This window comes from Sinohyriopsis cumingii, chromosome 1 (assembly GCF_028554795.1).
Source record: "Sinohyriopsis cumingii isolate HCF-2022 chromosome 1, ASM2855479v2, whole genome shotgun sequence".
Lineage (NCBI taxonomy): Eukaryota > Metazoa > Mollusca > Bivalvia > Unionida > Unionidae > Sinohyriopsis > Sinohyriopsis cumingii.
In genome coordinates, this window is record NC_142961.1 from 72,585,702 (window position 1) to 72,602,030 (window position 16,329).

General features: G+C 34.0%; 1 protein-coding gene and 1 long non-coding RNA gene across 2 annotated transcripts in view; both read right to left on the reverse strand.

The window, feature by feature from the left end:
* Positions 1-16,329, reverse strand: part of LOC149807111 (pancreatic lipase-related protein 2-like) — a 43,984-nt gene that overhangs the window by 15,720 nt on the left and 11,935 nt on the right. The window lies entirely within an intron of this gene.
* Positions 882-8,090, reverse strand: LOC149807112 (uncharacterized). Its single transcript, XR_016421809.1, has 2 exons — positions 2,946-8,090; positions 882-1,246 (listed from the first exon to the last, which is right to left on the reverse strand). It is a non-coding gene; the product is annotated as an uncharacterized LOC149807112 (long non-coding RNA).

Sequence of the window (16,329 nt, forward strand, 5' to 3'; positions counted from 1 at the left end):
ACAATATATGTATGGCCTGAGAATAATGTATACGATTACAGTTATCTATAGCATCTGTACAATATATGTATGGCCTGACCATAATGCGTACGATTACATCTACCTATAGCATCTGTACAATATATGTATTGCCTGGACGTGATGCGTACGATTACAGCTATCTATAGCATGAATACAATAATTGTAAGGTCTGGGTATGACTCGTACTATTACATCTACATATAGCATCTGTACAATATATTTTTTGCCTGGGCGTAATGCGTACGATCTATCTTTAGCATGAATACAATAATTGTAAGGTATGGGTGTGATTCGTACTATTACATCTATCTATAGCATGTGCACAATATATGTATGGCCTGGGCGTATTGCGTATGATTACATTTATCTATAGCATGAATGCAATAATTTTAAGGTCTGGGTGTGACTCGTACTATTACATCTACATATAGCATCTGTACAGTAACTGTACAGCCTCGGTGTGTCTCGTACGATTTCATCTATCTATAGCGACAATACAATATATGCATGGTCTGGGCGTAACTCGTATGATGATATTTATCTAAAGCATCAATACAATACTTGTAAGGTCTGAGTGTGACTCGTACTATTACAGCTATCTATAGCAACAATACAATATCTGCATGGTCTGGGTGTAACTCATACGAGTGCAGCTATATTTAACATCAACATAGTATATGTGAGTGTTAGACTGACCCAATTGTTACGTGGCCTTTAGTTTGGTAATCGTTAGCTAGGGGGTTATTGACCACAGTGTTATTGCCCGGATCGAGTAAATAGTAACATAAAATATGAAATTAATGGTTGGAATAACAGAGATAAGAGCAGAGATACAGAATAGAACAACACGAACCCCCGTATGTAAAATATATCGCTTTAATCATTTACACAAACAAAATTAAATTGATCATGACATTTGATTTATAAACTGTCTCATATATATATAAATTTACCAAATTTATAAGAAATGCAATTAGCCGTTCTGCTCTTTAAAAAAAGCGATAAAACAAACTTCATCACAGAGTCGAGTGAATGACCGAACTCATTATTTCAGCATGCTTGCATAACCTGGTTGTTTCCCGTCTTCACGAGGTCAATGTCGGTGACAGGTTGCCGTATTGCATTTCCTCTTCTCTTTATCTCTCCAGCCTCTTCGAGTCATCAATCGTCCCCTTTTTGTCAGCTCTCTGTCCCACTGCATGGTGCGTATATGGAGCTATTTCTCCTTTTAATAAATACAAACAAACACGCAACCTAAATATTTGCGAGGCTTTTTCTAAAGGATTGAACAATAAACCCCACGCGTGTTACGTCACATATCGTATTATCGTAATTCAACAGAAACTAAGCCTAATATAGGTCATTTTGCAACTGGTACACATAACCGTATTACCATGAAATTAATGTCTTTAGCCACATCCCTAAACGAAACCATGACATAACTAGACATCTAAGTAAATAGTACTACGCCCTATAAACCACTAACTGGAAGATGTGTCGGTCGGTGGGCGTTACAAGGCCAAATACCACTAAATCTCAGTTAACATAACTCAGTTCTTAATTATACAAACGAATTAATGGACTACACATTTTGTCTCACCTACATTACTTGCTAACTAGCAATTCACTGACATAACATTTCCAGACACAGTAATATCAATTCCTAGCTTCCATATAATTTAAAACAGATGAAGCTACATAATTCTCACATTTAGTATCATACGTAATGCATGTCTTATTTCACTTGTTTAGGCTCGAATAAACAGTAACACAAGAAAGAGTGAAAACAATAAGCTTTGAAAAAAATACAATAATTTATTTCCCTGGAAAAATTCTGTAAAAATGAAAAAAATATGAACTTACGGTTTTATAGAATCAAATCCAAAAATGATCCAAAAATAATCCGAGAATAAATTTTTAGTAGTCCTAATAACAAAATATTTTACTGATTTCACGTTCGAATCTCAACGAAGAATCCAAGATGGGAGACGATGACGTATGCTATAGTCTGTAGTGTTGAAGTCTACAGTTCCTTGTAGAAATACAAATAATGACACTCCGGTGTTTGAAATCCAAATTAAATTTAATCAATGTCTTTCCAACATTTCTGTGTGAGCACTCCTCAAAATATTTGCAGAGAAAAAAGAATTAATCCTTTTGAAATCCAACTGATCTGAAGAAAATTATGACTCAAAATCTGGCTACAATAAAATAACTTAACATCAGTGGAAATAGCCCAAAACAGAGAAATCTCTCTCTACGCATCTTTTTAAAACTAACAGATACTCAGTAATGGTAAAACCAGAATTGCGAAACACAAGGCCACGTGACCGTGTTTACATATAAAAAAAATTACGTACACAGAATATGGCATTGATTAGACCAATGATTTTACTCCGAGATTTTAAAAAAAATTGTTTACATCTTAAATCATGACCTCGACAACAACCAATTATTTTAAAATAAAAAAAGAACTTATTTACGTGGTTGCTACTAATTTTGAATCAAGGTCAGGATCTAGGTCAACACCTGATGTTTAGCAGAGAATGATTCAGGTCAACTGATTTTCTGGAAAAATATCATCTCCAGTGAATAAATTTACATTATAATAGCATATAATGTAATAAAAAATTTAAAACTGACAAACAATTAAATTAAAATAAATATGAATTAAATCAGATGTTCGTAACACATGAAACTCCTAAATAAATTATTCCTATTACATACATTCGAACAAATTCATATAAATAAAATATTGTATTACATTCTTAGAATACACGAGTCATATAACATTTAAGACAGACAAATGTAAACAATTTGTGTCCGAACTCAAGGAAAATTGATGTATGAATTTAAAATTAATACATGCAACAAATAATTAAAAACTTATGTCAATAAACATATTGTATGCGATTGAGACAAACCTTGTGTTTCCGAGACCAGCCTTCTTTCTGTGAAACCGAATCTCTATTTTTCCTCAAGTCCAGTGTCCCTCAACTTCCAGATACCCGTCCCTTGGACAATTTAACTAGAAATACTTGTTATTTCCAGGAACCGACTTCTTGCCTCCCTGAAGAAACTAAGTCTGATTACTTTCGCGAAGGAAATTATTAAAACTTGGAATTTCTGCTGCGAAACACACTCCTCGTTTGGCTTAGCCAATTAGGGTTAACTTTATAAAAGCGCCAAAAATTTAACACGCTCACCGAAGTTAGAATAATTATCTCTATTCCTCTTTTACTAATAGCTATTTCTGAAAAAAAAACTCATTTTATCACACGTATTTCAAATGGCCCAAAATTGTCTCTAGATTGTCTCCGCCTTCTCGTTTCCCCGCTACGTATCCCCAATTAATATAAACGTGTGACTGTTATCCCAATGGCTTCTAATTAAAAATCAATAATGCGCCAAACCAGGAAGTTTAAACCATTGCGTCTAGCACATACGTTAAAGTTATTTTTTTACTTGTCACGCTGATAGCGACAAGACTGACTCGTGTGTGTGTTGCAATAACATTTTTCTTCAAAATTCACTTTGTCACAATAGACATGGTCTGGGCGTAACTCGTATAATTGCAGCTATCTATACAATCAATATAATATATGCACATATTTATAACATCAATATAATTTGCATCATGTGTAGTTCTTTGGATACAAAATGTCAGATATGCGTATAAACAGCTATGAGAATGCTAAGTGCTTTGGTGGGTCGGTCACCAGTGGGATTGCGGATATCATGATTCCCGCGAATCGGCATGTAGACATTCGAACAGAGAAATAGAACGATGCCAGGCGGTCCTCCCTCCGAAGTTCCCCATACCAGTGATAAATGCACAACTGATGGACGCAACAGCGTCAAGATTCTTGATTGCTGGGGAACGTAACTAATCAGCAAGGCTAGCACATGGTAACATACTTGGCTTTTACTAATAATGATGCCAGAATTTAAAATATTGAAAACCTTGGACAGATCTAAAAGAATTGGAAATTTTGTAAACATATGAACTACTTGTGCGAAGCTACATTGCACAAAAAAAATGCAACAGTTATCGCAAAGGAGATATAAATATTTAAGGAATTTAAGATAAGAGAAATATTTTAACATAAAAGAAATAATTTCTGCCTAGAGACATAAATATTTATTTACAAGTTTGGACGCGATAAAGCTCTGTTCAAATTTGACTTAATTTAAGACTATCGATTATGAGAATAAAAGTTTAAATTTATTGGCAGCAAACATTAAACACAATAAAATTAAAAAGGAAAACACTCTAATGTTCTCAGAATGATGCAGAATTACAAAGTGCCCCGAAAAAAGTAGCAACCTCTTTGAATATATTATTCTTAAAACAGAGTAACATGACGAAAGAATAAAATTCGAATTTAATATGGGTAAATACAGGAATGTTAATGCGGCTAGATGAATAGTACAATTTGATATGGGTAAATACAAGAATGTTTATGCGGCTAGATGAATAGTACAATTTGAAGATCTCGTAAACTGTACAATTTCAATCTAAAATAATTCGACAAACACTCAGAATTTATGGTAAAGAAAATTCAGCTTAAAACTGACTTGGTATACAAGGAAACTGTAGCAGAGCAATCGGTAAAAATATCAAAATTTGACATAAATTTTAAATCATTCCTAAGTTTGAAAGAATTGAACAAAAGCTGCAGACTGTTGAAAATTAAAGAACAGGTTTAGAAGGTGATCCCGTTGGCCTCTTGAAAACACCAAAATACAATTTATTTGGCATTAACTATTCTTTATATTTAAAAAAAATCCACATAAAACGCTTATTTAAGTCACGTATGTGATCCGTGGCGTTTTGGTGTTGCACTGATAATTGATATTGGGGTTGTTTATGTAGCTTTCAGCGGATTTGGTACAACATTGTTTGGATTTGTTGCAAAAAGACATGATGAAATAGTAGCTGCACCCCTCCCCCAATAACACATACATTTACAGATGTGTCAAATTATATTTCAACCCCCCAAAGTCCTCTAATTTTTACAGATACATAATAATAATAATAATAATAATGATAATAATAATAATGAGGACTTTGTATAGCGCCTAATCTTTAGAAGTTCTAAGCGCTTTACAACATTACACAATATCTATAAGATAAAAAACATATAATAATATTATTACAAAAACAAACACCATGAAATTAGAAAAACATTAAAAAATAAAAAACATGCTGAGAATATTTCAGGTTGGAAACATTATTAGGTCTTTAAGTTTGTTCTTGCAGTCGAAATAAGTGAGTTTTGAGATCCCTCTTGAATGTGATCACTGTGTCTTTTTGTCTAAGTTCAGTGGGCAATTCATTCCACGTTGCTGGGCCCTGGTATGCAAAAGAACGCTGTCCATATGACTTTGTTTTCATAGTGGGAATAATGAGTATACGATTGTCAGAAGAGGGGCGTAAGTATCTTGCTGGTGTGTACACATGGGTGAGGTCGGATAGGTATGTTGGACTAGAGTAAGACAGTGAAACATAGCACAGAGAACAAATTTTGTGTTTGATTCTGGATCGAACGGATAGCTAGTGTAGGGTACAGAGCAGCGGGGAGATGTGCTCTGATCGTGGTACTCTCTGTTTTGAACTTTTTGAAGTTTCTGGAGTAGATATTGAGATGAACCAGATAGAATTGAGTTACAATAGTCCAGTCTTGAAAGTAGTAATGAACACACAAGTGTTTTAGTGGCATCAACTGAAAGATATTAGCGAATTGAGCTGATACGTCTCAGCTCAAGATATGCAGCCTTGCATATGTTCATGACATGTTGGTGCAGTGTGAGAGTACTGTCCAGAGTAACAGTTAGGTTTCGTACTGATTGTGTGAATTTAATGTTGGCGTTGCTGATATTTATTGTTTGAGGTAAAGGATGTGAATGAGAAAGTCTTTGTGTTGTGATCAGAATGGCATCATCAAATAAATGACCATACCTAATTGTATTTTGAAGTCTATCTACTTGAACATTTGGTATATTTAACGCAGATTCAATAGCATGAAAGAAATACATACTCTCTTTAACGTTCGCATTTAGTACAAGCTTTATTTTAACCCATTTAGTCAAGTCTGTATAGGGGCTTCTTCTGAGAAGATGATATCTGTTTGCATAGTCCATCATGTCAAACATCCATTTAGTACTTTCCCTTATTTCCATCTCAAATGTCTATCATGTCAAACATCCATTTTGCACTTTCCCTTATTTCCATCTCAAACGTCTATCATGTCAAACATCCATTTTGTACTTTCCCTTATTTCCATCTCAAACGTCTATCATGTCAAACATCCATTTTGTACTTTCCCTTATTTCCATATCAAACATCTATCATGTCAAACATCCATTTTGTACTTTCCCTTATTTCCATATCAAACGTCTATCATGTCAAACATCCATTTTGTACTTTCCCTTATTTCCATCTCAAACGTCTGTCTATCATGTCAAACATCCATGTTGTACTTTCCCTTATTTCCATATCAAACGTCTATCATGTCAAACATCCATTTTGTACTTTCCCTTATTTCCATCTCAATCGTCTATCATGTCAGACATACATTTTGTACTTTCCCTTATTTCCATATCAAACATCTATCATGTCAAACATCCATTTTGTACTTTCCCTTATTTCCATATCAATCGTCTATCATGTCAAACATCCATTTTGTACTTTCCCTTATTTCCATGTCAAACATCTATCATGTCAAACATCCATTTTGTTCTTTCCCTTTTTTCCATATCAAACGTCTATCATGTCAAACATCCATTTTGTACTTTCCCTTATTTCCATATCAAACGTCTGTCTATCATGTCAAACATCCATGTTGTACTTTCCCTTATTTCCATATCAAACGTCTATCATGTCAAACATCCATTTTGTACTCTCCCTTATTTCCATATCAAACATCTATCATGTCAAACATCCATTTTGCACTTTCCCTTATTTCCATATCAAACGTCTATCATGTCAAACATCAATTTTGTACTTTCCTTTATTTCCATATCAAACGTCTATCATGTCAAAGATCCATTTTGTACTTTCCCTTATTTCCATCTCAAAGGTCTATCATGTCAAACATCCATTTTGTACTTTCCCTTATTTCCATGTCAAATGTCTGTCTATCATGTCAAACATCCATTTTGTACTTTCCATTATTTCCATCTCAGTCGTCTATCATGTCAGACATCCATTTTGTACTTTCCCTTATTTCCATATTAAACATCTATCATGTCAAACATCCATTTTGTACTTTCCCTTATTTCCATATCAATCGTCTATCATGTCAAACATCCATTTTGTACTTTCCCTTATTTCCATCTCAAACGTCTATCATGTCAAACATCCATTTTGTTCTTTCCCTTTCTTCCATATCAAACGTCTATCATGTCAAACATCCATTTTGTACTTTCCCTTATTTCCATATCAAACGTCTGTCTATCATGTCAAACATCCATGTTGTACTTTCCTTTATTTCCATATCAAACGTCTATCATGTCAAACATCCATTATGTACTTTCCCTTATTTCCATCTCAATCGTCTATCATGTCAGACATCCATTTTGTACTTTCCCTTATTTCCATATCAAACATCTATCATGTCAAACATCCATTTTGTACTTTCCCTTATTTCCATATCAAACATCTATCATGTCAAACATCCATTTTGTACTTTCCCTTATTTCCATGTCAAACGTCTATCATGTCAAACATCCATTTTGTTCTTTCCCTTTTTTCCATATCAAACGTCTATCATGTCAAACATCCATTTTGTACTTTCCCTTATTTCCATATCAAACGTCTGTCTATCATGTCAAACATCCATGTTGTACTTTCCCTTATTTCCATATCAAACGTCTATCATGTCAAACATCCATTTTGTACTTTCCCTTATTTCCATATCAAACATCTATCATGTCAAACATCCATTTTGCACTTTCCCTTATTTCCATATCAAACGTCTATCATGTCAAACATCCATTTTGTACTTTCCCTTATTTCCATATCAAACATCTATCATGTCAAACATCCATTTTGTACTTTCCCTTATTTCCATCTCAAACGTCTATCATGTCAAACATCCATTTTGTACTTTCCTTTATTTTCATGTCAAACGTCTGTCTATCATGTCAAACATCCATTTTGTACTTTCCATTATTTCCATCTCAATCGTCTATCATGACAGACATCCATTTTGTACTTTCCCTTATTTCCATATTAAACATCTATCATGTCAAACATCCATTTTGTACTTTCCCTTATTTCCATATCAATCGTCTATCATGTCAAACATCCATTTTGTACTTTCCCTTATTTCCATATCAAACGTCTATCATGTCAAACATCCATTTTGTTCTTTCCCTTTCTTCCATATCAAACGTCTATCATGTCAAACATCCATTTTGTACTTTCCCTTATTTCCATATCAAACGTCTGTCTATCATGTCAAACATCCATGTTGTACTTTCCTTTATTTCCATATCAAACGTCTATCATGTCAAACATCCATTATGTACTTTCCCTTATTTCCATATCAAACGTCTATCATGTCAAACATCCATTTTGCACTTTCCCTTATTTCCATATCAAACGTCTATCATGTCAAACATCCATTTTGTACTTTCCTTTATTTCCATATCAAACGTCTATCATGTCAAACATCCATTTTGTACTTTCCCTTGTTTCCATATCAAACGTCTATCATGTCAAACATCCATTTTATACTTTCCCTTATTTCCATATCAAACGTCTATCATGTCAAACATCCATTTTGTACTTTCCCTTATTTCCATCTCAAACGTCTATCATGTCAAACATCCATTTTGTACTTTCCCTTATTTCCATCTCAAACGTCTGTCTATCATGTCAAACATCCATGTTGTACTTTCCCTTATTTCCATATCAAACATCTATCATGTCAAACATCCATTTTGTACTTTCCCTTATTTCCATATCAATCGTCTATCATGTCAAACATCCATGTTGTACTTTCCCTTATTTCCATGTCAAACGTCTATCATGTCAAACATCCATTTTGTTCTTTCCCTTTTTTCCATATCAAACGTCTATCATGTCAAACATCCATTTTGTACTTTCCCTTATTTCCATGTCAAACGTCTGTCTATCATGTCAAACATCCATGTTGTACTTTCCCTTATTTCCATATCAAACGTCTATCATGTCAAACATCCATTATGTACTTTCCCTTATTTCCATATCAAACATCTATCATGTCAAACATCCATTTTGCACTTTCCCTTATTTCCATATCAAACGTCTATCATGTCAAACATCATTTTGTACTTTCCCTTATTTCCATCTCAAACGTCTATCATGTCAAACATCCATTTTGTACTTTCCCTTATTTCCATGTCAAACGTCTGTCTATCATGTCAAACATCCATTTTGTACCTTCCATTATTTCCATCTCAATCGTCTATCATGTCAGACATCCATTTTGTACTTTCCCTTATTTCCATATTAAACATCTATCATGTCAAACATCCATTTTGTACTTTCCCTTATTTCCATATCAATCGTCTATCATGTCAAACATCCATTTTGTACTTTCCCTTATTTCCATGTCAAACGTCTATCATGTCAAACATCCATTTTGTACTTTCCCTTATTTCCATATCAAACGTCTGTCTATCATGTCAAACATCCATGTTGTACTTTCCTTTATTTCCATATCAAACGTCTATCATGTCAAACATCCATTATGTACTTTCCCTTATTTACATATCAAACGTCTATCATGTCAAACATCCATTTTGCACTTTCCCTTTTTTCCATATCAAACGTCTATCATGTCAAACATCCATTTTGTACTTTCCTTTATTTCCATATCAAACGTCTATCATGTCAAACATCCATTTTGTACTTTCCATTATTTCCATCTCAAACGTCTATCATGTCAAACATCCATTTTGTACTTTCCCTTATTTCCATGTCAAACGTCTGTCTATCATGTCAAACATCCATGTTGTACTTTCCCTTATTTCCATATCAAACGTCTATCATGTCAAACATCCATTTTGTACTTTCCATTATTTCCATCTCAATCGTCTATCATGTCAGACATCGATTTTGTACTTTCCCTTATTTCCATATTAAACATCTATCATGTTAAACATCCATTTTGTACTTTCCCTTATTTCCATATCAATCGTCTATCATGTCAAACATCCATTTTGTACTTTCCCTTATTTCCATGTCAAACGTCTATCATGTCAAACATCCATTTTGTTCTTTCCCTTTTTCATTATCAAACGTCTATCATGTCAAACATCCATTTTGTACTTTCCCTTATTTCCATCTCAAACGTCTATCATGTCAAACATCCATTTTGTACTTTCCCTTATTTCCATCTCAAACGTCTATCATGTCAAACATCCATGTTGTACTTTCCCTTATTTCCATATCAAACGTCTATCATGTCAAACATCCATTTTGTACTTTCCCTTATTTCCATCTCAAACGTCTGTCTATCATGTCAGACATCCATGTTGTACTTTCCCTTATTTCCATATCAAACGTCTATCATGTCAAACATCCATTTTGTACTTTCCCTTATTTCCATCTCAATCGTCTATCATGTCAGACATCCATTTTGTACTTTCCCTTATTTCCATATCAAACATCTATCATGTCAAACATCCATTTTGTACTTTCCCTTATTTCCATATCAATCGTCTATCATGTCAAACATCCATTTTGTACTTTCCCTTATTTCCATATCAAACGTCTGTCTATCATGTCAAACATCCATTTTGTACTTTCCCTTATTTCCATCTCAAACGTCTATCATGTCAGACATCCATTTTGTACTTTCCCTTATTTCCATCTCAAACGTCTATCATGTCAAACATCCATTTTGTACTTTCCCTTATTTCCATATCAAACGTCTATCATGTCAAAGATCCATTTTGTACTTTCCCTTATTTCCATATCAAACGTCTATCATGTCAAACATCCATTTTGTACTTTCCCTTATTTCCATATCAATCGTCTATCATGTCAAACATCCATTTTGTACTTTCCCTTATTTCCATGTCAAACATCTATCATGTCAAACATCCATTTTGCACTTTCCCTTATTTCCATATCAAACGTCTATCATGTCAAACATCCATTTTGTACTTTCCTTTATTTCCATATCAAACGTCTATCATGTCAAACATCCATTTTGTACTTTCCCTTATTTCCATATCAAACGTCTATCATGTCAAACATCCATTTTGCACTTTCCCTTATTTCCATATCAAACGTCTATCATGTCAAACATCCATTTTGTACTTTCCTTTATTTCCATATCAAATGTCTATCATGTCAAACATCCATTTTGTACTTTCCCTTGTTTCCATATCAAACGTCTATCATGTCAAACATCCATTTTGTACTTTCCCTTGTTTCCATATCAAACATCTATCATGTCAAACATCCATTTTGTACTTTCCCTTATTTCCATATCAATCGTCTATCATGTCAACCATCCATGTTGTACTTTCCCTTATTTCCATGTCAAACGTCTATCATGTCAAACATCCATTTTGTTCTTTCCCTTTTTTCCATATCAAACGTCTATCATGTCAAACATCCATTTTGTACTTTCCCTTATTTCCATATCAAACGTCTGTCTATCATGTCAAACATCCATGTTGTACTTTCCCTTATTTCCATATCAAACGTCTATCATGTCAAACATCCATTATGTACTTTCCCTTATTTCCATATCAAACATCTATCATGTCAAACATCCATTTTGCACTTTCCCTTATTTCCATATCAAACGTCTATCATGTCAAACATCATTTTGTACTTTCCCTTATTTCCATCTCAAACGTCTATCATGTCAAACATCCATTTTGTACTTTCCCTTATTTCCATGTCAAACGTCTGTCTATCATGTCAAACATCCATTTTGTACCTTCCATTATTTCCATCTCAATCGTCTATCATGTCAGACATCCATTTTGTACTTTCCCTTATTTCCATATTAAACATCTATCATGTCAAACATCCATTTTGTACTTTCCCTTATTTCCATATCAATCGTCTATCATGTCAAACATCCATTTTGTACTTTCCCTTATTTCCATGTCAAACGTCTATCATGTCAAACATCCATTTTGTACTTTCCCTTATTTCCATCTCAAACGTCTATCATGTCAAACATCCATTTTGTTCTTTCCCTTTCTTCCATATCAAACGTCTATCATGTCAAACATCCATTTTGTACTTTCCCTTATTTCCATATCAAACGTCTGTCTATCATGTCAAACATCCATGTTGTACTTTCCTTTATTTCCATATCAAACGTCTATCATGTCAAACATCCATTATGTACTTTCCCTTATTTACATATCAAACGTCTATCATGTCAAACATCCATTTTGCACTTTCCCTTTTTTCCATATCAAACGTCTATCATGTCAAACATCCATTTTGTACTTTCCTTTATTTCCATATCAAACGTCTATCATGTCAAACATCCATTTTGTACTTTCCATTATTTCCATCTCAAACGTCTATCATGTCAAACATCCATTTTGTACTTTCCCTTATTTCCATGTCAAACGTCTGTCTATCATGTCAAACATCCATGTTGTACTTTCCCTTATTTCCATATCAAACGTCTATCATGTCAAACATCCATTTTGTACTTTCCATTATTTCCATCTCAATCGTCTATCATGTCAGACATCGATTTTGTACTTTCCCTTATTTCCATATTAAACATCTATCATGTTAAACATCCATTTTGTACTTTCCCTTATTTCCATATCAATCGTCTATCATGTCAAACATCCATTTTGTACTTTCCCTTATTTCCATGTCAAACGTCTATCATGTCAAACATCCATTTTGTTCTTTCCCTTTTTCATTATCAAACGTCTATCATGTCAAACATCCATTTTGTACTTTCCCTTATTTCCATCTTAAACGTCTATCATGTCAAACATCCATTTTGTACTTTCCCTTATTTCCATCTCAAACGTCTATCATGTCAAACATCCATTTTGTACTTTCCCTTATTTCCATATCAAACGTCTATCATGTCAAACATCCATTTTGTACTTTCCCTTATTTCCATCTCAAACGTCTGTCTATCATGTCAAACATCCATTTTGTACTTTCCCTTATTTCCATATCAAACGTCTATCATGTCAAACATCCATTTTGTACTTTCCCTTATTTCCATCTCAATCGTCTATCATGTCAGACATCCATTTTGTACTTTCCCTTATTTCCATATCAAACATCTATCATGTCAAACATCCATTTTGTACTTTCCCTTATTTCCATATCAATCGTCTATCATGTCAAACATCCATTTTGTACTTTCCCTTATTTCCATATCAAACGTCTGTCTATCATGTCAAACATCCATTTTGTACTTTCCCTTATTTCCATCTCAAACGTCTATCATGTCAGACATCCATTTTGTACTTTCCCTTATTTCCATCTCAAACGTCTATCATGTCAAACATCCATTTTGTACTTTCCCTTATTTCCATATCAAACGTCTATCATGTCAAACATCCATTTTGTACTTTCCCTTATTTCCATATCAAACGTCTATCATGTCAAACATCCATTTTGTACTTTCCCTTATTTCCATATCAAACGTCTATCATGTCAAAGATCCATTTTGTACTTTCCCTTATTTCCATATCAAACGTCTATCATGTCAAAGATCCATTTTGTACTTTCCCTTATTTCCATATCAAACGTCTATCATGTCAAACATCCATTTTGTACTTTCCCTTATTTCCATCTCAAACGTCTATCATGTCAAACATCCATTTTGTACCTTCCCTTATTTCCATCTCAAACGTAGTATCAAAATGTTAACCAAACGTTCAATGTCATTAATCATTTCACTTCTCTTTAAATTGTCAATAGCTTTGGTTCTATGGTAACATTTTTGTATCGTCTTTTTCTCCTGTTTCAGCTGATCGTTTTATAAACCTGGTCTTTAAATCAAATTGAGCTTTTACAGAATCGAATTGGTGAACTGTTTAATTTTTTATTGATGATGTTTAAATTTGACTTAATATCATTTAAAAAGCCATGCAAATCCTGATTGTTCAGGCCTTAAAATCTGTGCATAGTTTGTTTTTGGGATATTTTTGTTTATGTCCTGTCTCTTCACCGGCCCAATTTAGTTTCTTCTAGTTTGTTAACGTAGTTAAGGAATTTTTAATTATTTCTTACATGATTTGGTATTGTCATAACATAATTTAAATGTTCATTTAAGTAGAATTATATACAATAAGTTTTACAGTTCAAAATTTTGTATATGTGCAATTAAGTAGTTTTTAGCAAAACCCAAGCCCGGTGACCAGGTTCTAGTCTTGCTGAATATTTGAACTCTCCGGCAGTCATAGGATATAAAGGTTATCAAGACAAAGATATCTACATAGATATGGTAGCATATCAAAACCTTGGCTAGCCAAGATGCAGTGTGAACGACTGCTCAGGTCAGGTCACTCGTAAACTTTTAAAATCCGTGTGACCATTGATGCCATACTTATAACAAAAGTTACGCCATATCTCCCAGCTGCTTGTCTATTAGGATGAAGCTGGAGTCCTGTGATCAGACAGGTGGCGAACAAGCAGAGTACAGGGTGTCCCACAACCATTCATGCATATTTACAACGTTTATATGTAAACCATTGTGGCGCAGTTTATAAAGACAATGTAGGTAAACTTTTATATATATATATATATATATATATATATATATATATATATATATATATATATATATATATATATATATATATATATATATATATATATATATATATTGTGCTGACGATGCATATACTTGCAACCTTTGGCATTACGCCTGGACAATGTGGTTTAAGTTTCAAACACAAAGAACATTATGACGTTTATCCGTTTACTAGAAGACGATATATTGTATTCGGTGCATTCAAGCCAAAACCAGCATCGCTCATCATACTCGTAGTCTAAATAGTCTAGTAGCTGTTTGTTGGCTTGGAATGAGTCATTAAGTTAACATATATTGCAGACATACATGAGGCAAAGTCCCTGTTTTAGTGGCTTTTGTAATTAACACTGTCAGTTGAATCATTTACTGACTGGTCTGTATGTTCAAATGGGCACTACTTAATAAACATCGAAGTATGCAGAGCACCGTTATAGAAGCAGTCTTCTTGCAAACGTTACTTTCCATTTTTGATTGATAGGTCGGTAATTTGCAGTTTATCATGTTGCTCTCTGTAATGAATATTCGTTACACAGAACCCTCCAAACAAGAACCGCTTTTACCATTGCGTGTTTGAGAAAGTATATTTTCATAAGAACGTTAATAAGATTTTAAGCAATAATTCATTATAGTTCGTTAAACCCGGGGCTGTAATAATTAGCACCAAATGTAGCTACAGAACACAATCCTTCCACGAGACACCCTCGGTTCAAGCTGATTAAAAAAAAAAAAACCCCACAGCAACAACAAAACCCCAAGCAATACGTATGTTATATTGAGAGTCATACCCTGGACAAGGAAGATAGACGTGTAGCAATATCAGAGTTATAGCCCAGAAAGGGAAGATAAACGTGTGGTAAAAATAGAGTTATAGCCATTATTAAAATTAGAGTCATAGCCCAGACAGGGAGAATGGACGTGTAGTAATATTAGAGTCATAGCCCAGACAGGGAGGATAGACGTGTAGTAATATTAGAGTTATAACCCAGGCAGGGAGGATAGACGTGTAGTAATATTAGAGTTATAACCCAGACAAGGAGAATGGAAGTGTAGTAATATTAAAGTTATAACCCAGACAGGGAGGATAGACGTGTATTAAAATTTTAGAGTAATAGCTCACTATTAAAGTTAAGTCATAGCTCAGACAGGGAGGATAGACGTGTGGTAAAATTAGAGACATAGCCTAGACAGGCAAGCTTTCTGACACTCCCACGTTGGCCTAGGCTGAGACTCGAACAGCGCGGACAGAGGGGAACTGTGAGTGATCTGTAAAGGCGAGCACCTTAGACCATTCGGTCAACCGGGGCCTCAAGAGAGAATTGATGCATATTAAAATTAGAATTATAGCCCATACATTGAGGATAGACGTGTATACAAATTAGAATTATAGCCTAGACACTGAGGATAGAGTTAAAAACCAAGATAGGGAGGATAGACGTGTATACAAATTAGAGCTGTAGCCCAGACATTGAGGACTGAGTTAAAGCCCAGACAGGGAGGATAGACGTGTATAGAAATTAGAATTATAGCCTAGACACTGAGGATAGAG